Genomic DNA, 23,735 nt, shown 5'->3' on the forward strand with positions numbered 1-23,735 from the left:
TTGTTGCGATTCAGCAGTGATTCACATGCGTCGATACGATCAAAGATGTTTTTTTGCGTCAACATGTGTGGCACCCATACATCGAGCTTCTTTGTGAATCCAAGCTTCTTCAAATGGTTAATAACGGTTTGATGACTTATCCCCAGCTCTTGGCCGATGCTACGGCTGCTACAATGCCGGTCTTTCTCGGCTAATTCAGCGATTTTGTCGCAATTTTCGACGACAGGCCTTCTGGAGCGTGGTGCATCTTCGACGACCTCTACATCAGAACGAAAACGTTGAAACCATCGTTGTGCGGTGGAAATGGAAACTGTATCGGGTCCATAAACTGCACAAATTTTATTGGCAGCTTGAGATGCATTTTTGCCTTTGTCATAGTAGTACTGTAAAATATGTCGGATTTTCCCTTTATTTTGCTCCATATTTGCGACACTATAACTCACGAACGACTTAGCCAAACAAAACACTGTCAAGGACTATATTATAGCGCGCAAAAATACCTTTCCAACAAGCTATAGTATGACTCGATACAATGAATACAACTAGAACTACGCGCTTACAACGACACCTCGCGGAAATACCGCAGGACTTTTTTGACAGCCAATATTAATTATTCATTCAAACTCATGGTACCGTCTTTGCAATAAGTCCGTTCCGAATTAAAACTCTTTTGCTAGCGGATGGTTCAATAATCAAAACATATTCCAATCGCCTATTCCAGAATCGACATCAGCTTTCGCCGCGAATTCCCTTTTATATCTTTTATCAACCGGACACTTCGAAGTGTTTAGTTTTAGTTTTGGAATGGAATAAAAATTCAGTCATTTCAATGTTCATTCGAATATGTTTGTTAAGGTTCTGGAAAATCATTAAGAATGATAAGTCTGCGAGACGCTGTGTTACAGACTCAACATTGTTTTGATAGATTTTTATGTCATAAGGTAAATGATTTTGGTTTGTCCAGTCGAAAATATGATCATGGTTTGCCCATTTTCTTGAATGCTTTAATCTAGCGCTCCTGTGTCAAATAAGGTATTCGAATGTTTCAAAACATATAAATAAAATAGTCTTTTTCATGATTTACAGTAGTTTTATAGTATATTTTTACGGAATCACATGTTTTAAAGGATACATCTTCTGTTTGTGACAATGCGCCCCTCATTCGAGCTCCCTTTTAATCGATCACCAGATGATTATTAGGCACATATTCAGACCTTTTCTGGATTATAACACTTACAAATATTGTAAACATCATGCTTGCACACCATTTGTATCAGATTTACATAGCTAAACCATTAAATCAACGCATTTTGATGAACTCAATTCTGAGTTGTCCAATTCAATAATGTTATTTTGTCCACATGATTTCTATGGCAACCGCTTGGCGCGCTGCAGTTTGTTTATCGTGTCCTTCGCGCATAGCAGAAATAAAGTTCCTCTGTGTTGAGTGTGTTGAGGGTAACACTTTTGAAACGCCCAAGAAAATGCAATATTCTGAAGAAAGCCTAAATTATGAATAGATCAATATGATGACAGTAAACTCAAGCAGTGATAAATGCAACATCTACTTGAGAATTTGAATGTTTTCATTCAAAAATTGTGATTTCTAAAACCGGACAAACCATGATCAGAGGTGGTCAAACCATGATCATAATTTCTCTTTAAGTTAAATCGTTAAAAACATAAAAATTTGAATTTCAACACCATATGGTAGTATTAGCAACTAGAGACTTGGGGCTTTTCAACAAACCCAAACTCGTATCAATTATGTGTGATTGTCATGAAGAAAAATCGATTTGTATTTCCTAGTTGCATAAAAACACCCCAAATCGGACAAACCAAGATCATTTACCCTATTCACCGTGTAACTACGAGACTTTTTCACAGGTTTGCATGTCAAACTCGTAAACCCTCGTGTCTCATCACCCATTATAGAGCTATATGGAATAGAAATTCTCTCGTTCCCGAATGTCTTCGAAGACCTTTACGCGATTGAGTTTTTGAAAGGAATTAAGAGCTTCGGAACAAGTAAAGCGACCAAAAATAATTCATATATTCGTTTCGTGAAGCTCAATGACAAAACAATTTTTTTCAAACACCGATAAACAATTGACGTTTTATTGACAATTCACGTTTTATTGACATATTGTGTATTTCCGATCATTTGCTTGATTTGAGCTTTATAAACATAATGGTGGATGGGAACGAACTATTGACTGAAACTCTCTTATATTAGCCCACATTGCTTGGAACACCCTCACACCTTTTATATTTCACTAGCTGACCCCGGCAAACTTCGTCCCGCCCAAAATTTGTTTTTTGTTATCAATACCTTCAAACATTCACATTTTCTTACTATGAGCAAGTTCATGGGTCCAATCGCAGAACTGTTCATTGATTGATCTTTTAATGGACCCCGTTGAATTAACCTTTTACTATAAAATTCCTAGTATTTGTAACAAAACTGTTCATTATAATATTAGATTATTTTCAGACATAATTCTCGTTCAAGATTTTTCAACCACTTGCAAATAACATGTTCCTCCGTTACATAGAATAAATGTATTATACAGAAAATATGATACAATGAAGACAGCCCTAAATCGGACAATTCCTTCCTCGAGTTCTACTTGTATCAACACATCCGGTGATCCTTTTTTTGGTATAGATAGAAGAAGATATAGGAGTGCGTTTCATCACATTAGAATCCATTTCCAGTTCGAACAAAGATCAATATCGCTAGCGCAAACATCAAATGAACTAACAGCACTTATCACTATGTAATTGTTGAACATATGGGAATTTAATTTCCCTAATTTTCCCTTTTTCCTTCAGAATTTTCCGAAAATTGTGCTTGATTATTTCTCGAGTTATGCAGAAATTTGTGTTTCATTTCTATGGTAGACCCCCTCCCCCTCAGAAAGGTGGGAGGAGTGTTGAACCACCTTAGAAATGTTTCTTGCCCCCTAAAACCTCCACACCAAATTTGGTTTAGTTTGCTGGATTAGTTCTTCAATTATGCAGAAATTTGTATGGCAGTCCCCCCCCTCAGAGAGAGAGAGGAGGAGGGTCTATTCACCATGGAAGCGTTTCTTGTCCCTTAAAACATTCGCATGACAAATTTGGCTCCATTTGTATGATTAGTTTTCGAATTATGCAGAAATTTGTCTTTCATTTGTTCCCCCTTTGAAAGGGGGGTGGAGAGAATAACCACCATAGAAACTCTTATTTCACCCTAAAACCTCCACATGCCAAATTTGGTTCCATTTGCGTGATTAATTCTCGAGTTATGCAGAAATTTGGGTCTCATTTTTATGGCAGCCCCATCTAAGAGAGGGGGAAGAGTATCTAACCACCATAGAGTCATTTATTGCACCCTAAAACCTCCACATGCAAAATTTGGTTCCATTTACTTGATTATTTCTCGAGTAATGCAGAAATTTGTGTTTCATTTGTATGGCAGCCCCCACTTAGAGATGGGGGTGGAGAGTCTAACCACCATAGAAACATTTATTGCACCCTGAAACCTCCACATGCCAAATTTGGTTTCATTTGCGTGATTAATTCTCGAGTGATGCAGAAATTTGTGTATATATATATATATATATATATATATATATATATATATATATATATATATATATATATATATATATATATATATATATATATATATATATATATATATATATATATATATATATATATATAGATGAATACTCTTCTAAATTGATCGAATCAATTCTTCAAGTTAATTATCATTTACATTCATTTAACTATAACGAGGTTCCTGAACAACAATGCCGATTCTATGTTATCGTACAGTGGCAGCGGAGGAACCGAAATAACCGAAAATACTCCTCTATAGTGAATCAGACAACAAAACTATTCTGTCGTTTATTCTACCATGTGACGACGGAGGAACTCCATATGCAATTTTTGTAGGCAAACGAGACGATCGGATATCGGATGTATTTTAATTCCCGGCGCCAAAGAATCTCCATGAGTAGCCACTGAAGACGATCAAAAGATTCAATCCTCATCGTGGGTTTTTTTCTATTATTTTTTTCATTAATTTAAATGATCCAGAAGTAATGATTTTGACTTGGATGAAAAAAAACATGTAAGGCCACCAAGAAAATCAAGATACACAATTGGAAACACTTACCACCTAAAGCGGGTCAAATAATAAGTAGCTCTGAAAGTAAAACGACCGAGCAGGGCGAATAGCTACTCAAAGTCACTGAGAGTCACTATAATACAGCGATAATGCGAAAATAAACAGAAGTGGTAATTTTGGTTTTTACCGCAAAACATTAGACCCGTTTTTTTTTTTATTAGAAGGCCTATTTCCATTTGAGGGTGGTTCGAAAAATATTTTTTTTCCACTTTTTCCCAAAATGGACTTTTCTCAAAAATTCATAGCTTTTGAACCACTGAACCGATTCAGATGATCGACATATTAAATTGAAGCCAATTAGCTAGTATTTTATTAAAAAATAATGAACATGCAGAAATATGGATTTTAGTTTCGTAATTATTGATTGTAATCGTTTTTTTATTGTTTTCATGGCTTTGGACTAGAAGGCACTATATTTTTAATATTTTTTCTTGAAGGCTGATGATTTTTTACATAACAAATCTCGATATCAGAGACGTTTTTTTAAGATCTGATAGTGAGTATGAATCAGAAATTGATTTGCATGGAATGGCTGTATATATGATCATTATGAAATTTGAAAAATTTCCTACAAGAATCACCAGTTGAAGAAAATTTTACAGCTGAATTCGTATGCGTATTCATATGCTACACGAAAGGTTTTGTGACGTAACAACACCTTTGGGGTTTACGACTGTCAAAAGAATATTGTTGTTTTGTCAGTTCGTTTCAAAATATGCAAATGAACTGTCTCCTATGTTAACGATTTAAGAACATACGTTTCTGTGAATTTAGTTTTTCGGAAACATGCAAAACGCATGTAAATTCTGGTATGTTTTTTGTGTCATGAAAACGCAGAATCCACAAAACGTTGTCACGTCATCGAGTATTGTCTTGAGCTCATCCCAATTCATCCTGAAATTTCTCTCTCGTTTCGAAGGATCAACCCAATAATTACGTCAAACTCAAACGGAAGCCCCTTTTTCAACTTTACAACAAATCATGCGATAGATTTAGGACAAATTGGATAATGTGAGTTTTACTCATTTTGACGTGGCATAAATATTTATCTCATTCAAACACAGTATTTGAATACTGGAAACTGTTTATTTCAAATTATAATCTTTTGTTTCTACCCATTCTATTAGGGACCTTCATCGTTGTTGAGAACCATTCTCTCATTGTCCGCTTTACCTGGTAAATAAATAACAGCTAAGAGAAGCCTGAGCATGAAGCTTGTCGAAGCTTACAACGAATATGCTCTCTCGGTAAGCATGGGTGATAAGTGGTTTGAATGATTCAGAAATAATGATTTAGAATCGTACGATAATGAAAATGGAAACCACCAAAGTTCAACTTGGTCTGGATTGATAACTCAGCGTGGAATTAGTGCATTGTATGAAAAATAGTAATGATGGAGCATACTTTGAATAGTGTAGCAGTAAATTTTATGTTTCAAACAAATGTGTTTTTATTAAAAAAAAAATATAAAGTTATACTTGTAAACCTAATACATCATCCATAGCATCCAAGGGTCAATATGCATCGCTCTATAAAATTAAAGTACATGTGAATATACTCTCCAAATAACTACCTCTCCATTATCAGACGCCAATCGATCAACGCCGGGTCGACGCGAAACTAGTTTTCCTCTGTCATTAAAACATACCCATTGATCGTCCTGTCACCCGGAAGCCAATTTTACTCATTAGGAAACATGAAACAACCCCAACTTTCCTAGAGCTCCATGGCTTAGGCGCGTACCCTGACCTATTGGAAATGTCCCCATAGAGCGCGAGCCAATTAAAATTCAATCTCAACTCACTCCTACCCGGTACAAGAGGATACACCCGCTTAAAGTGGTATCCTCTTTAATTTGCCTCCACATTTAAAATTTACGATTGAACCCATATCCCACTGGCTGGCAGGAGGACAGTTGTCATAATGGAGTTGCAACAATGTTGTTTCCATTTTTCGCCTTTGAAGTTTTCCTACCCGTTTCCACTCTGGACCAAGGATCCCAACTATTACCGCTCCTGGCGACCGCAGAAACTTGGAAGGGTGGCAGTAAATAATTCAAAGCATTAAATACTTAATTGAGATTTTATTTCAATTGAGTGTATAGAATTCGGAGTAAGATATTTTCGCTTTTTGGCAGGAACGCGGCCAAAGGGTTGGAATGGATGGGGTCAGGAATTTGCGCCCGCCTCCGCCCGGCAGCTCTGTTTCGGTGAACCATATAATTTCAATCCACGGGACCAGGAAGCGATTGCTTTTATTGTATTGTATACTATATCACGCAATTGAGGTTTTGTTCTGCCGGAAGGATTAGGAGACGGAAGCAATTCGGTGGGGGTAAAGTTTTGTGTTACCCTTTCTGGACATAAAATAGGGCCGCCGCCACCGCCGGGCGGGTATTTGTCGTGACGGTGAATTCAGAATGGAAATAAACAAGTGTGATTTTGGGAGGGGTTGATCCTTCGCACCGTGGAGTGATGATACTATAAACAGGTTCTTCTTTCCTGAAACTATAAATTAGGTAAGGAATAAAAACACATATGCCAGACGTTTTCCTTTTAAAATACCACAGTCGATTGATCCATACATGATTAAGGAAACCATTTCAAACTAGCGCCAGTCGACGGTTGTGCTAGATTGGCAGTAATTAAAACATGTTACACAACTAGTTTGGTACCGGTTTGAAAAGCCCCGAAGGCGTTGGGTCATAAATTTTCGGTTATACTTATAATGAAGCGATTACGATACGGTTCGCATGGAATCTTTTGCCCAATTTATGAGCATATTAACAACACAATTGTAGCTATTTGTATCGGCAACAAATTAGAGCTATTTCGTTTTACTGTGCACACGCGACTAGGAAAATCCATTTTCTGGGGCGTTCTGTTTATGTTAATGTTTAAAACATGCCTTCGGAACGGGTACGATTGCTCGCTGCTGCCCTTCTTCGGGAATCTGTCAAACAAGCGATGTTATTCGTTTCATGAATTCTAATTGTTGCTTTTCCAATTATTAGAGCATCATATGCCAGATCTCTGAGCGTGAAATGAGTTCAATATGCACAGTCTTGAACAACAAATATTCAGCTGTTATTATCGTTGAGCCATAGGATACTAATAAGAGTTTGGGAATATCAGTATCATAAAATCTACATATAAACAAAATATATAAACAAAACTACACTCGACGGAAAAATTAGAGAAAACAGAGTGCGAAGTCGAAATTCTTATGTGTTTTTTGAAACGTTGTAGCTTCATGATAAATAAACCCTTGAAAAAGGGATGTGCATCATTTTAAAGCTTAAACCAAGAATATTTTTATCTTGGTGTGTGGACAAAAATATCGGGAAGAAATACAAAATCGGTTTCTTTCTATTTTTTCACTAATTTTATGGACTAACACTATTTTTTGCTAACTAAGTTAATAGCAAATCCATTTAACCTTATTTACCAGATTTCATTTGATCCCTATTACGCTCCTGTAGTTGGACGTTTGAGGTTTTGAGTAATTTGCCCTATGACTTCCCCAAAATCGCGCATAGATGATACTGATTACATTTAACGGTTAATGCTGGGGCGAACAACTATGATTTTATGTTTCGGACACCGGGTTCTTAGCAGAAAAAAAAACACTCTAGCTGTAGGTTTAGCGCAGCTTTTTAAACTGTAATAATATATTTGATTCAAATATGGCTTCCACAGTGTAATTTTCCAGCTACTTACACATTCGGTGTTCTTACGTGATTTTGATGAAGAAATTATACTGTCCTAACAATTTTTACAATGTTTTTTACTAACAAACAAATTCAATTCAGCTTCACTAATCTAAAGGGCCTGGCCGGGTATGGAAGTAAAAAGTGCCCCCAAACCTAATCAAATCACCAAATCAAATCGCTCTATGGCAAATTTTGTATAGGGTACAAAATAAGAAATTTTGACTATTTTTTTGAACCCCTATGAGGTTCAAGATAAGGTCTATGATAAAAATTCTCGATAGCTTCGAGATTAAAATTAGAATAAAAATACTGAAAGTGCATCTTACTATGGTGTATCGAAAACTATCGTTAAAAAAAAATTTCATCAAAAATTTAAGTACTAAGAAAATCTTGAAATATTGAAATTTTTTTTTGGAAGATTTAGAGATTCACTACTACTCTAATTCGTATTTAAATGTGTTCGTACGTCTTTTCTAGATATGTGTGATTTTTTGCAGAATTTCAACAGTGTTGCACGGTACAAATAACAATATATTTTTAAATTTTGCTTTTTTTAGAATTTTGAGACCCATTACAGGTTTAGTTCATATTTAAATTTGTATATTTATTGGCTTGTGTATTTATTATATGTATTAATATTGGTGATCTTTTTCCAATATATTTAGAGAACTGCGCGGTTCGAAAATATCTAATAAATTTTCAATATTTTTTTAATTTTCCATAAATTTATTATTGTTTTGTTTCTGTGTGTTCGTAGAAAGAGCCCCAAATCTCATCACCAGCGCTATGAAAAGCATCGTTGCAAATTAGAAAATTAGATAATTTTTTTGAATCCCTGTTTGGTTTTTTTTTCTTTTTTTCACGACACTCTCAATAGCTTGGAAAAGCAAATATAGAAAAAATACTCATAGTGCATCTTCCTATGATAAAATTACCATTGAAAAGTAAAAAAAATTGGCATTTCGAATTTTTTTAGACGAAATTGAAGAATTCTATAAATAGAACATATGATGATATGTTAAGACTTTTTCAATTTAAAATTACGATTTTATTAATCATCGATTTCATAAAAATAAAATAAAAATGCAGGCGGTGAAAATTAGGAAAACATTTTAAATAATTGATTTACTGCAAGCTGCTGTTACTTCTCCTCAGACTTTTGGCAAAGATGCGGAAGTTTTGTTGAGAGATGCTCATGCAGTCCGGGCCTGACTTCAAGTATCCACTTCCCCTATCAGTGACTTTTTTGGTCAGATTGTGGAACATAATTAAGTACTATTTTTTCTATAAATTTTGTTACATTCGTCCGTGTTTAGGTGTTATATGACATTTGGTATTTTAAATTTTCATTGTCACACAATTTTCACCGCTCTACTGTCAAAATTGGAAATATTCTATGTTACGAGTTTAGATTTCACAACTCTATGTTCACTGAATATGTAATACATTCTGTCAAATTTATACCGAGAATTTGTTTTTTTTTTATTCAAATCGTTTATTTTTACAGGCTCAGTTACATATGTTTAAAGGAGCCGAACTCCTTACTGTATTGTTACTAGTATATATACATTTTTCCTTAATTCTAATGTTAATAATATAGGAAACCGATTACTCGCGGTCGACTCGAGTTCAGAAGGGTGACATATTTTCTTCAGGAAAAGGAGGGGATATGAGGATATGTTGACAATGGTCTCACTCACACTCATCACACTCAATTCTTAAACCAATCTTATATCTAATATGTATTTACATTTCATCTTATTCTTAAGAAGGGATCCGATCTCTCACAAAGGAAAAGGAAAAGGAAAAACTAAGGGTATAAGGACAATCACACACGAAGATCGATAGAGAATTTGTGTTTTTAAAGAAAATAATTTATTTATCATCTGAGTTTATATTATCGCCTTCAAAATTTGTTGCTTCTGAATCAATAAACTTTTCCAACGCAAAATCCATGTTTTATAGCTGTATTCAAGAATTGCCTTAAAATAGTACGTTCAATACTCGATAGATTATGGAAAAATTATGAATATAATAAAGCAAGTACGAACACAGCAGTATTGTGTCTCAAAACTTAATATAATAATTCAAAAATTTCAAATTATTGAAAAGTTGTAACGTAAAACTAAGAGCGTTACTGAAAAAAAACATAATTAAAATTATGTTTTTATGTATCTAAAAATTTCAAAATCTAAAATTGCGAAATTACTTTAATTTTAAAAATTTTGTTTTGTATAATTTTTTTTAATAATTGTTCGTGGTACACCACAATAGACGTACTATGAGTATTTTCTCGAATTTTCATATTCAAGCCCATTGAGTATGGCGTAAAAAAAAGAAAAACTACGTTTTTGACTACAGCTCTTACAGTGAAGGAATTCAGAAAGATTACTTAATTTTTTTAATTTAATTTTTTTTGTTTTTAAATTTTTTTTTAAAAGGTATACAACATTTTCCATAGCGTTGGTGATAAGATTTCGAAGTACTTTTCACGAACACATGAATACAATACAATTATAGATATTAGGTTAATAACAAAATATTAGAAAATGAACAAAATAGTTTCTTTTCAATTATTAGATATTTTTGCGCCATGCAGTTCTCTAAATTTTCTGAAAAAAAAATCACATACGAACATATTTAAATAGAAAATAAACCAGTAATACGTCTCAAAATTCTAAAATAAATTTCAAATTTTTATAAATATTTTTTTTGTGTCGCGCAACACTGTTGAAATTCCGAAAAAAATTACACATATCTAGAAGACACGCAGACACACATTTAAATACAAATTAGAGTAGTAGTGAATCTCTAAATCTTCAAAAAAAATCAGTGTTTCAAGATTTTTCTTATGCGTCGTGCACAAACAACGTAACGCGATAAGAGCGGGGAGGGGGGTCGAGGTTGCGTTACTTTCTGTGTATTAGAGATAGGAAATTGCGTTACGTAGGGGGGGAGGGGGTTCAAAATCCGGATTTTTAGCGTTACGTAATTTGTGTACGACACCTTAGTACCTAAATTTTTGATGAAATTTTTTTTCAAATATTTCTCTATAATTCACCATAGTAAGATGCACTTTAATTATTTTTTTCAAATTTTTTCTCGAAGCTATCGAAAATTACATGAAAAACATTGAAAAGTACGTTTTTTACCATAGATCCTATGTTGAACCTCATAGAGGTTCAAAAAAATAGTCAAAATTTCTTATTTAGCACCCTATACAATATTTGCCATAGAGCGAGTGGTTTGGTTTGTGGGCACTTTTTACTTCCATACTCGGCCAGGCCCTAAGTGGTGGCCCAAAAGGTTCTAAGCTAAAGATAAACAAGATAAACTGTCAAACAGTTAACCCTTTGTGGTCGTATTAAATTTGGGCATGGGTGTCGTACTGGTCGGAATCATTTTTCCTTGAAAAAGCAGTGATACATGCAAGATTATGAAAATATAAGCTTTTTTTTTATTTTTTTGTGAACTATATATGTTCACAATATTGTCATATTATTTTAACAATGTATTTTAATGTGATGTTTTTATATGAACATTATATTTCATAATTCGTCTTCATGTGAAATCTCTGGAAACATTCTACAAGAGTAAATCATATGAAGTATAATCAATACATAATATTATTTTTATTGTCCGTTGGATATGATACATTTTTGCTATCGACGCAATTAATGAGTAATCAATGTCAGCAATGTGTATCTGAAAAGATCAGCACTTTTCACTTTAAAAAAACAAAGACTTTTTGAACTTGAAGTTATTCAGATGACATTAGACACTTACGCAAACAATTATTCTGCTCTTAAAGACAACTTCAACGTAATTCAAACTTCTCTTCTCTTCATCTAAAACAAAGATTTTGTCGCTTGAGGCACTTATGCGATTATTCAAATAACATGAGACATTTATGCAAACAGTATTTCTGATACTTATGAACAACCTTTTCCATCACACCAAAATGTTGCAATGGCTTAATTCTGCTGTTATGATTTTTGTCCCACATTCCTATGCATTCTACGCACTGTGCGTTGTCTTGTGTGGGTGACTACTTTGTTTGATAATGAGTACCGTTATCTATTACTCATAGGAGCACCGTATTGATTCGTGAATAGGTTCACTCGACATCAAGCTTCGTTTAGGAATAGCATAAATTTATATTTGGTTGAGTAAAATATAAGATTAGCATGGTTTCTTGCTGTGGTGGCTGAGAGCAAACGACCACAAAGAGTTAAAAGTGTGTTCGTTCCACACGAAACCCCATCATTGTCGCTTCCCAGGCTCGGAAAACGAAGCTCATTGCGAATCGTTATGGCTCCTATGCAGCATAACGATGACCATTGGTAGTAGGATGGAGTATCCTTAAATTAACTACATTGACGAAAAAAAAAGTTTGTGCCAAACACAAGGTTTTTGTAGTGTTTCACTTAATTTTCTGTAATTCTGCAAAAATTGCAGTAAGTTTTAATGTTTCTATACAAGTTTTGAGCCGAAGTTTCAGCATTTTGGTGAGTGTTTATGGAGTAATTCCACGCCAGATCAAACGATTGTTCCCCTGAAAACGGTCTACCCTACATTACATCATATGACAAATTTTAATTGCGAGTAATTGCTAATAACGCATCTACAATCATTGTTCGACAAAGTTCGAGTTCGACAATTAACTTTCTTGGAAAAATACATACAAATTACAGTTTTGTCGAACATCATGTTTTATGCTGACAACAAGGTTTCGAGTTACTATTTTTTGTAAGAAGAAGGTTAGTGGCTGTGGATACTTCCTATATGAAAAATCTGTCGCCATGAAAAAAGTGGTCATTTGATAATGAAAATTCCAATTGTGGGTAGCTACCACCCTATGTACAAAGCTCAATAAAATTCGGAGTGGGATGGGGCAGCGGTCGGCTAATTCGGCATGAAATTGCACGATAGTAAATATCTAGGTTACATCGAATCAAGTTATTTTCTTTCGAACAACAAATTTTCAAGAATAAAATTTAATATGGATTGAATCTTGAAAATAGAGTGCGTTTGTACTGTATTGCATCAATTGTACATGAACGCATAGCATTGAACACGATATCGCCTTTAAACTGATTTAAATGTTTCCCTCTCAACGCGCAGCAGAATTTACGAAGCCACAAAAGGACGCTGAAAACATCATGGCTGGCAAACCTTGGGGGAAAGGCGGAGTCATTACAATTGTGGGCATGTTTGTGTGCATATCTCGCAGTCTAATTGTTCACTGTGGAGCATTCATAAACGTATCCCGGTCGGCACACAAAACGAACGACGAACGGTAACATAAAACATCAGTAAAAGACGCCCAGCATCAAAGGGGACGCGCGCTAGAGAGATGGAGTTGCTTGGTGCTGCTGCAATGGGCTGACTAGCGTCGACGATGTTTATGTTTGCACATTACAATCCTCCGGTGGGACCCGATTAAGGGGAAAGGAAGAAACGTTGAAGTAATGACATGCAGGTTGGGTGATGTGGATTTATCTTCATGATAGGTTTGCTCTTTTTTCCCCCCGGTGTCGTCTGTTTGAACATAAAATCACTATATTCCTGTATACACATATTTGCCTCGACGTCGGTCGTCCCCCAGGACACTTCCATGCAGACTGTCGGATCCGCTGCCATACTTACTAATAGATGCGGTTCGCTTTTTAGAACGGATATTATTCATAACATGCGTTTACTTTTGCATCAGCGTCGTCACCGAGAACGCAAGGACGACAACGATTTGCGAAGGTGTTGTGTCCCATCGTCGTCACACCATGCGCTGTGTGAATTAAAGCTGCGGATACTCCCCGATGATGAATGTTCACAAGTTTAATGCGTATTGGCAAGACATACCGATATTATTGTACCATTCGCTGGAAACGGGCGATGGGAAATATATCATTGCAAGGGTTGCTGTTTCCAATAAATTATACATCGTCCCATCCATGCCTGTGTCCCACTCAGGAACACCTGTCACACCCTTATACAGGTGTGGCGCGAGTGTTAGACCTACGTGGGATGTTCGCAAATTTTCGTTCGATGGTAAAATCCTAATATTGAGAATATAGTTCACAAACTGATAACTAAATCAAATGGTAGTAAATGAATGCTCATGGAGGGTTTATGTATAGCGACCCTGTTTGGGCTATGCTTTGTTGGAGAGTTTCATTCATGTGGACAAACAATGATATGTTTCATTATCACCTGTGATATGGGATACGAAAAAATACGCTTTAACATTTTTCAAAAACAACATATATATCGGTATTATCCACAACATCTTTCTTGCACGTTGTTGGGTTTGACCTGCATCCTTTTAAAAAAAAAGTCTCGAAGTTTGCATTTTCAAACATTTCCGGGACGCTTTTTGTCTTTGAAACTAAAATCTTCAAAATACAGCTGATGCCAATGAAAGCGCACAATCGTAATGATGGTGAATTGTTTACAATTACCTAGCCTCACATTTTGACATCTCGATGCGACCCGTCGACTAAAAAGTACTACTGACCAAATAGAAAAAGTGGGTTTCCAATTGTACTCTTGATAACTTCATTTACTTAATTTTTAACAATCACATGTACATTCTGTCAAATGTATACCGGGAATCTGTAATTTTAAATCTTCTCACTGAACAATTTTCATTTTTTTGAGTTGATACAACTGTCAATGGTCTTAACCCTTTGAGTGCGGAGCAAATTGAGTTTGGATATATTTTAATCTAACATCCAATGATCGTAGATAACTGATTAGGTCACAAAAGTTTAGTTTGCTGGACGAAGCGCGTGAAGTCCTCCTTTACAAATGTTCCCGAAATACGAAATCCTACGTTAAAAGATGACAATTCGAAGATGCTAACATAAAACAAGACGAGCGCTATCGCGCTCCCCCGTATTTAAACGGTTAATGTCAATTTTGAGCGAGATCTTTCATTTAGTTGGTTTACATCGTTGTTAAGAACAAGATATTTTTTTTCAATGCGATTTTGACGTAGAACCACGTCTAACAGGACTATATGAGGGTAAAATTGAAATCTAAACACCTAACATGTAGGGAAAAATGAAAAAAATCGAATGCTTATAACTCAAGCATTTCTTAATAGATCGCAAAGAAGTTTGCATCAATTGATAGGAAAAATTTCTACGCATCTATCACAATGGATAACATTTTCTTTTCTTGAGTTTAACAATTGAATAAATGTGGAATGCAAAACTATCCAAACGCGCTAAGTGCAACGTTTTGGTCCAATTTGTACTCCTCAAATGGTACCGATCAAAAGGAGTAATCAGAGTAACAGTGGAATTCCGTTTGGATACAGCGAAACATTGTATCGTAAGCTTGTGGTTTTACTAGTGAAATCTAATAGATTTCGCAGTTACTTTCCGAAAATCTAACGGACTACCGTCACTCATCGCTTTCGTGTTATCGATCCAGTACACAGTGATGATACCGATGCAAAATATTGCCCATACATTGTGATTCCTAAATCCGTAAACGATTTAAATTACTCAAAATTGGAAGCATTCATTCTCATTTTCTCATACATTTATTTTATCAATGTTTCTGCTGTCAATAAAGTGCAACTTATGCATATATGAGGCACAATATTTATATACCACTCGAACCAAATGGAGAAGAGATATTGTAATGTATGGTCCGTCTGTTTTCAACTGAGCATAAATAACTCATTCGCGATTACAAATCACAGGTTCATTGCAGCTAGCGAGCAAACACGTTCTTTCCCGATGCTAAAGGTTTTGCAGCGATTTTGCACGATACATAGGAAGAATGGAAAAATGGAAAAAAACAGGAGGTTTGTGTCCGAGACACGACCTCATAGTTGACGTAGGATTCCGTTAGGCTATCTGTAGATTTTGGATATGTTTGAAGAACTGCATCGTTGAACTCTTTGATAATGATTTTGAGGGCCGTTCTGTTTGGTTGTTGGGTATTTTTTGTTCACTCCACCAGTGTTTGCCGAGTGATGATTACAGAAGGACCTCTACTTTCATGAATTTGCAATGTCGATTTACCTCATGCAGCTCGGTTTTGATGTCTCTGTTAGCGAACACATTTCGGTAGGAATAAAAGCTCCCTCGCATTTCATATATTTGCAATGCCGTTTCCCCCCAGGCAGCTCGATTTGTTGTCTCTGTTAGGGAACACATTTCGGTAGGAACAAAAGTTCTTCCGACTTTCATGTATTTGCAATGCCGATTTCCCCCAGTCAGCTTGGTTTTGATGTGTCTGTTAGGGACCCGCCGCATGTGTCGTCAATTTCGACCAATCAATTTTCACGATCTACTCGATTTTCGATTTTCAATTTGTACCCCAATATGTTCCTGAAAGACGTAATCCTACGTCAAAACGCAAACAGCGGTGCAATTTTGTTCTATGGGAGCACCGGATCGATTTTCAGGCGTCTATCGAGAGCGCTTCTGTATTTTTGCATGACTCGCACACACTATTGTTCTTATTCATTGCCAAAGATAAATTGAAGTAGATAGGAAAATTGCAATAATGATGCTGAGGGAACGAATATTTCATCGCCTGTGTATAAAAATGTTCACTACCTCGAAAAACCCCCTATGAAAAATATCAGCTCAATCGGACTTAAGGGAGAGTGGCGCAAAGCGGTCAAAGTTTGATTTTATTTCAAAATCTAAAAATCGCCCAAGGAAAGAGTGAAAGAAATCCAGGTTTAAAAAAAATTATACCAAATGTCTTCAAATTGCATGGAACGTCGTCATCTACTGCCATCTCAAGAAAAAAAATATTTTTGTCAAAAATCGACAATCTGGGACTTTACTGGGTTAATAAAAAAAAATTTAAAAAATATTTTTTTTATAACTGTGAACCTTGACGTGCCATGCAATTTTTGAAACATTGGGCATCAAAATTTTTTTCGAAAACCCAGATTTCCAGTAAATTTTTGTTTTAAAGAAAATCAAATTTTAATGTCTGCAACACTAGTAAATGGAGTTAGATTGAGCTAATATTTTGCATTGGGTATATTATCGTGCAAATCAACACTTCGCAGCAAGCTCCGAACGAGAAATCGAGATAGCTATTCCTAGTGACATCCAAACCCATACATTTTGCCTGGTATCCCGAAAAAATCAAAGTCCCAGAATGTCGATTTTTGACAAAAAAAACGAAATGACAGTAGATCTCGACGTTTCATGCAGTTTTAAGACATTTGGCATCAACATTTTTTTTAAACCCCGATTTCCCCCAATTTTTCGATTTTCAAAAAACTCAATCTTGAACCGCTTTGCGCCGCTCTCCGATTAAGCTAAGTCCGATTGAGCTGATATTTTGCATAGAGTGTTTTTTCGAGGTGGTTAACATTTTCTTTGAGATAACTTTTGGAAATTTTAGGGTCGATTTTTCCCCATACATTCATTGGCACCCGAGAGTTCAGGTTTGTTGCATGCACACTCGACAGAAATGCGTCAAATGGAAGTTGGTCAAATTTTGATCGTTCCATCATTCATGCTGGTCTCAAGATCATCAAGAGTCCACAAAACAATTCAATGGTGCTATCTCACGTTGCGGGGGAGAATCCGCGATATTATCGAATCACCGAAGCTGTGTGGCATATTGCAGTACCTTGTTTGAAAAAGAGTGTCATCATCATCAATTCTATCAATATTCGGAAAGAGAAATTTAGTCACAAATCAATTCCAAACATGAATGTGTACTGATGATTGCTCGCTGTATTAAGGGTGAAACTGCAACTTATTGAATCTCCAAGTAGTTTGTCAGTATTTTTTTGGAAAAATTACATCTCCAACGCTCCTCAAAACATAATTTCCCAAAGAAATAATTCATAAATATACACTATCCGAAAATCCGAGACACGCATCCGAAATCCGAGAAAATCCGAACTAAATCGATAGTAAGATAGTGGCGACAGCGGCAACAGCAATCGTTGCAGAACAAACTTCAATTTTCAATTTCCTCCGAAGAACACAGTTCTCACCACTGGAATACCTTCTTAACACGTGCAGCACTTTGTCACCACTTTCAATTCGGAAACAATGCTCAAAATCACGAAATTCGATCGAAATTCGAACGAATGATCGATCGAAATAAGTCCAAAAAAAAAGTTCTAACACACTCCTAGTTTCACAAAAACTCTTTCATTGCAAAAAAGTATGAAATTCGATGCGCGTTTTGTTATTTCGGATATTAATTTAGAATGAATCGAAACATTTCAAACAACTCTGTCAAATAATGTTTTGATGACCCGAAAAGTCGATGGATGGTTTTGTAAAAACATTTGAATATGGATTGATGAATCATTAATGTCCTCGCGAGAGAAGTTCACTCGCGGAAGATGATAATATGTTCAAATTGGTTTCCTTTTAACAATACAGTAATGCAGTATTCATAGCGTAGGATTACGTCGGGCTATTTGTTGCATATTGATTGTGGATATGTTTAAAAATTTCATCATTAAACTCTTTGTTAATAATTTGGTGGCCCTGAAAATAACAGCTTAATTTTATTGTTGAGTATTATTGTTTGTGATGATCGATTGATGATGACAGAAGCATAGACTAAATGCGTCAACACGAATTTCAATTCGACTAATAACACAACACCCTAGACAGCTCAAATAGGACTATCGGTTCACGAATGATGCGCCAAAAATATCATTTGTTTCAGCCTTGGAACGATTCCCGCAAAAATGCTGCCAAATAGTGTTACATTTACAAGGGAACCGGAGAGAACACGGACCGGTTAAGAAGAACTTCGCTTGTATCTGTGGATACTTATTTTCCAAAACCTCAATACAATTGTTGGCAGTTCCATATACTATATTCCAAGTCAATCTGTCAAATGTTGCACAAAAAGTGTCTCCCAACGGTTTCTATTTTTTATATCAGTGCGGAAGCGGAAAGTAGAAATTTTTTTGTGATACGGTTAAAACATCTTTCAATTATTCGATTTTTATTCTTTATCGTAATGAATTGTTATAAACGATCCGTGTTCCCCTCACTAGAATGATGAAAAAACAGATGATGTGGAAGACCCAGAGAAGGACAAAGGGGTTTAGCGGTCGAAATGAACATTTCCAACCGAAAAATAACCCGTATTTTGCGGGAAGATTTGCAGCTTGGTACTGTAAAGCATCATAAACATTCAATTACACTATGCAGACTCTCAAAATAATGAAGTATTTGATAATTGATTGATAATCTGAGTGTCCAGAATAAGTATGACTGTACTGTACTGTACTGTATGTTTGGCAACATAAATGTTTCTATTTGTTCACAGTTGAAGTCTGTGGCTCGCGATGATAAGGTGATACATTACGTGAAATGAGAAACCCTAGAAGCTTATGCATAAGTACATGGAAACCGATATGCAACAGTATATTCGAGCCGTGGGCCTTCAGGGTGGGGTGTAGCAAAATCGGAACCTAACTAAATGACCAATGATTCACGGCCAACGTTTTCCATCCGTACTTGATTCGTCATTATTTGAAGCTGTCAGTAATTTATTTTGTTGAGCCGGAGTAGCTGTAGAATGTATCGTGCTGGACATCTTACTCATTTCATTCTATGCCAACTCAACGCTAATATTACATCCAGTTGAAGTGACGCTATTAAGGTCGTTGAAAACAAGCTGAACTGACTAAGTTATTAGATAGGATGAATTTGGATGTGTTTTAGAGTTGGCAATGAAAGTCTCATTCAATCCGCAAACGGTGATTAATAGTTTAACAGTCTGCGGTCTCTACTCATTCAATGCTGATGCAATTAATTACTTTGAAAGTATTGCTGGAAGACACGGAAACCAGTTGGAACAGCCAAGCAGCCTGCGAAGTCGACGGAGGTGTCCAAAAATCCTGCCAGGACATCCAGAACTCAAACCAGATGGATTCCACAAATAAAGGTGCTTAGTACAGATTGGTCGAACAGGATAATTTTACAGACAATGTTGAAAAAGCTCATGCGTACAAATCAATACTCTCACCACTTATCGAGAACGATATGCTTGAAAATAAATCTCAATTACAGAGGGTTTCATGTTCTCCTATCTAAACAGACAAAAGTTTAACCGGCAAAAGACTACCAAGTCGGAACAATTTAAACTGAGTCGGAATTAGGAAAAAACTTAAACCCGTTAAACCCAACATATACCCCAAAATTAATCAGTTTACCACCCGATTTTAATTGACCTCGCATCCAGCTCACAGTCGGTGCCTGGTTTCACATCGATTACATTGAGGCAGGTTATCTACATTGATACCAAATATTTTGCGGCGAATAGCAAACTGGTTGGAAACGAATAGTAGACAGTGCTCTTCAATTGAATATCTGAAAAAAGTTTCAGTATTAACGGACTGAAATTCACAATTTCTATTTGGCAGAACCCTAACAATATCCCACCCAAATGTATCCTCGGTAAGCAGAAACTCCCATTCGAATCTTCGCCAAAGAGTGCCGTCTCGAGAATCTGGGGACAGTAACGCTCCAACACCATTCACCTATAAGGTCCACACTAACTATCTGCTGCTGCTGCCGACACCCTCTTCTGGTCTTCCCGCTCGAGAGAACAGTGAGGAACACACTGAACACAGACATCAGCATGAAATATCTAAGCGTCAAATCTAATTAGTAAGGTGCTGGTGCATGCAAATCACTCAACTTTATTATTTTCCGTCATGCAGAAAATAGAAACGTTATTTTGAACTTTCCCGCCAGCCAGCCAGCCAGCCAGTCAGTCAGTGTCCATATTGGGTTGGCTCTGGAGAGGACGAACTAGATGATGACGCTCGAGGGGGCGAACCACAACTGTAGTCATAGGAAAATCTGCTGCTGGGTTCCATTGGTCGCAGCCCAGCAGAAACACGGATGAGGAACCGTCTGGGAAAGCACTTCCCGGCCGTCCCGGGGAACACATTGTATTTTCGTCGTTTCACCTTCGCTCGTATTCGAGTCTCGCCGCCCGCTCCGACGAGGGTTCACTTTCTGGAAGCTTTCTCCAAGTAGAAGAGAGGTTGGGTGTGTTTTTTTTCTTCTTCGTTTTTGGTGGTTCGGTTTGAACGGATGACTTTGTGGGGGTGTGTAATTGTGTGCAAACACTTCTGGCCGGCTAGACACACTAATGGTTAATCACTCGGGTAAACGACGGGGCTACATATTTTTGCATAATCACTGCTTGAAGGGATTTTGCCCGTCTCGGGTGATGTGAAAATAATTGGAAATTTCACACAATCCAAATAGCCAGAACGGGACAATGTGTGGGCTGTCGGAGCGGTCCGTGTGCATGGTCGGACCTCCAATGATGCACTCGAGCATTAGAATGAATAAGCTCACCGGGAAAAGCTTTTTTTTTTTGATTTTGTCGCGTATAGAGAGTATATCTTTGTACAATGTTGGATGCATTTGTGCTGCTACGTAGCGAAATATTTAAAATATCGTTTAAATCGAATCGTAATTTAATTTTAAATAGGGTGCGTGTAGGGGAGAGGGGGGCACATTAGGACACTTTTTTTTCCTTGATTTTTAATATTTTTTGTAAACTTAAAAAAAAACCTGAATTCATCCTGGTTGTCATTTGGACCTCGATGTACCATATGAGTGTGTTAGAGGCAGTGCCACAAATTATCAAAATTTGTTCACGAATGAAGGAATTAGATTTTTCCCAGTATCGGATGAATTCTCATCTGTTGAAACTCAACACCATATCTGTCATAATGAGTATAACACAAGAGTCGAGACGCATGAGCTTTGTCTGGTATATTGATCGAAAACAGCATGAACGAATTTCGAAAAGCCTGCATTCAGGCACTTCCATTACTGTCAATAATTTCAGGTGATTATCTCGAACGTTAAGTTGATCTTCATCGCTTGCAGTGAATTTGTATTGAAAACGTGTCACCCACTGCACATATAAATGGTGGTGTATGTCATTTCCGGGCAATCGTGAGTAGATTCATAAAACGTAGCAAGAGTCATTCTATACATTCTATTACCGAACTCGCCAAAAACAAGAATTGTGTGTGATGGATTGCCATCCTTTACCATTAATCGATTTTACTCTCAGTTGGTGACATTGAATTTTATGCTTTGATTTTCACTAACACGCAATGATCTTCTTTTTCGACCTTACGAATACCATGACGAAAAGGAAGGTGCAAATGAAAAATGAACTTCATGGCATGCTGATGTTGATGTTCATTCCACTGGGGTTCATTGACAGTGTTGTTCCATATTTATCGACTCTCGCTTGAGCAGTAGGTTATCAATACAAGGAAGGCAGCAATTCGCTGAATTTGAATGTCGTGAACGTGAATATTTTCAGCACTGGTTAGAGGTGTGCGTTGATGCGATTTCGAACGGTTTATTCGAATTTTTGAAAATTGCCTTTTTGTCCGAATGTGACCCACGTGTGGGACAGTTTCGGACAGTCCCGGGGCACTTTGAGACAACGAAAAAAAAATTAAAATTTTATGTTTATCAACAATTACTTCCTCTTATTTCCAGCATATTCTGCATTTGTCTGAAAGGAAATTGCTTGCTATGAGAGTTAGTAAAAATTCGTGATTTTGCTTTCTTCCGTTTTCGAGTGGTAGTTTTCCGCGATGAATGTTTTGGAAAAGGTTCAATATTTTCCGGGGACAAAGTTGCCGAAGTAGAATCTATCTGTGCTGTAGACGCAATGGTTTGCAGCATTGTTTTATTACCCGATGAGTCAGTTGTTCTCCGCTCCAGTAGGTGAATCATTTGAACATTCAAAATCCTTGCCCGAAAAAATCTTTCTTGAGAATGGATAGCAACCTGTCAATTTTAATCCAGCCAAGATATTACTCAGATTGAAAGAAGTATTATAAACCGATGAAACTATACCTGAAAGGTCCTGTATGGAAATAGTTTTTGCAGGATGGTTGAGGAGCCACTCGTTCTGGGAAACTGAGAGCTTTTACTTGAAAGGGCCCTTAACTTAAACATCCAGCGGTTGTAAGCGATTTGTGACATGTAGCCGTGGGCTGGCCGATCCTTTAAAAGCGCGCAGCTTAAGCGCCACTCCCGAAGGAGACTGCCCGTCATGATCGATATGCCCGGTTGAGACTCCCTTATGAGGGCGAGTTCTAGTACGACTACTTCCGTAATGGAAGTACGGATCGTTCCAGCCAGGCTACGATACCCTAACTAGAAATCAAAAACCAACTGAAGCCTCATTAAACTTCATTAAGCCTCAAAGAAAACGGTAGATCTCACCCGTGCCTGAATGAATCATCACAGGCCAGGTCGCTATTCCCCACCAGAGAGCGTAACCCAATGGAATTACACATAACATTTTACATATTTCCAAACATCAAATTGAATTATTTAGCTTTAATTGTATATAGGAACAAACGAACTACATTTAACATTTGGTTCACATTTATTTCTATTTCTTAGGCCTACCTATTTCCTCTCTACTTCTTTTATTCATTTTGTGTGTGTGTCTGAGTCATGACCAGTGCTTGGAAATATCTGTATCACATCAATCTTTTCAGCAGAATTTCCGGCCACATTCGATCATTATACCATTGCATTCGGGATACCGAAAATGAACCAACGCCAAATCTCACAATCACAGCAAGCCACTCACAGTTGATTCATCCAGTTTTTTTTCATTCTGTTTTTCGTTCTGTTCTGCGTTCACGGAATGTGAGCAAAACAAAATATCCCTAGTTTTGTCATTCATTGACATTAACATACCAGTTCATTCACTATCAGCATCGTTCTCGGACACTGACGAAACGGGGAAATTCGTTGAGGAAGATAAGAAAGTACAGAATGCTCATAATAGTGACAATAAATTAAATTGTTCAAG

General features: G+C 36.6%; 1 pseudogene; it reads right to left on the bottom strand.

The window, feature by feature from the left end:
• LOC129766914 (replication factor C subunit 3-like) overlaps positions 1–13,845 on the bottom strand; it is a 33,253-nt pseudogene extending 19,408 nt beyond the window's left edge.
• Positions 13,846–23,735: the final 9,890 nt, after the last annotated feature.

Source organism: Toxorhynchites rutilus, chromosome 2 (genome assembly GCF_029784135.1).
Source record: "Toxorhynchites rutilus septentrionalis strain SRP chromosome 2, ASM2978413v1, whole genome shotgun sequence".
Lineage (NCBI taxonomy): Eukaryota > Metazoa > Arthropoda > Insecta > Diptera > Culicidae > Toxorhynchites > Toxorhynchites rutilus.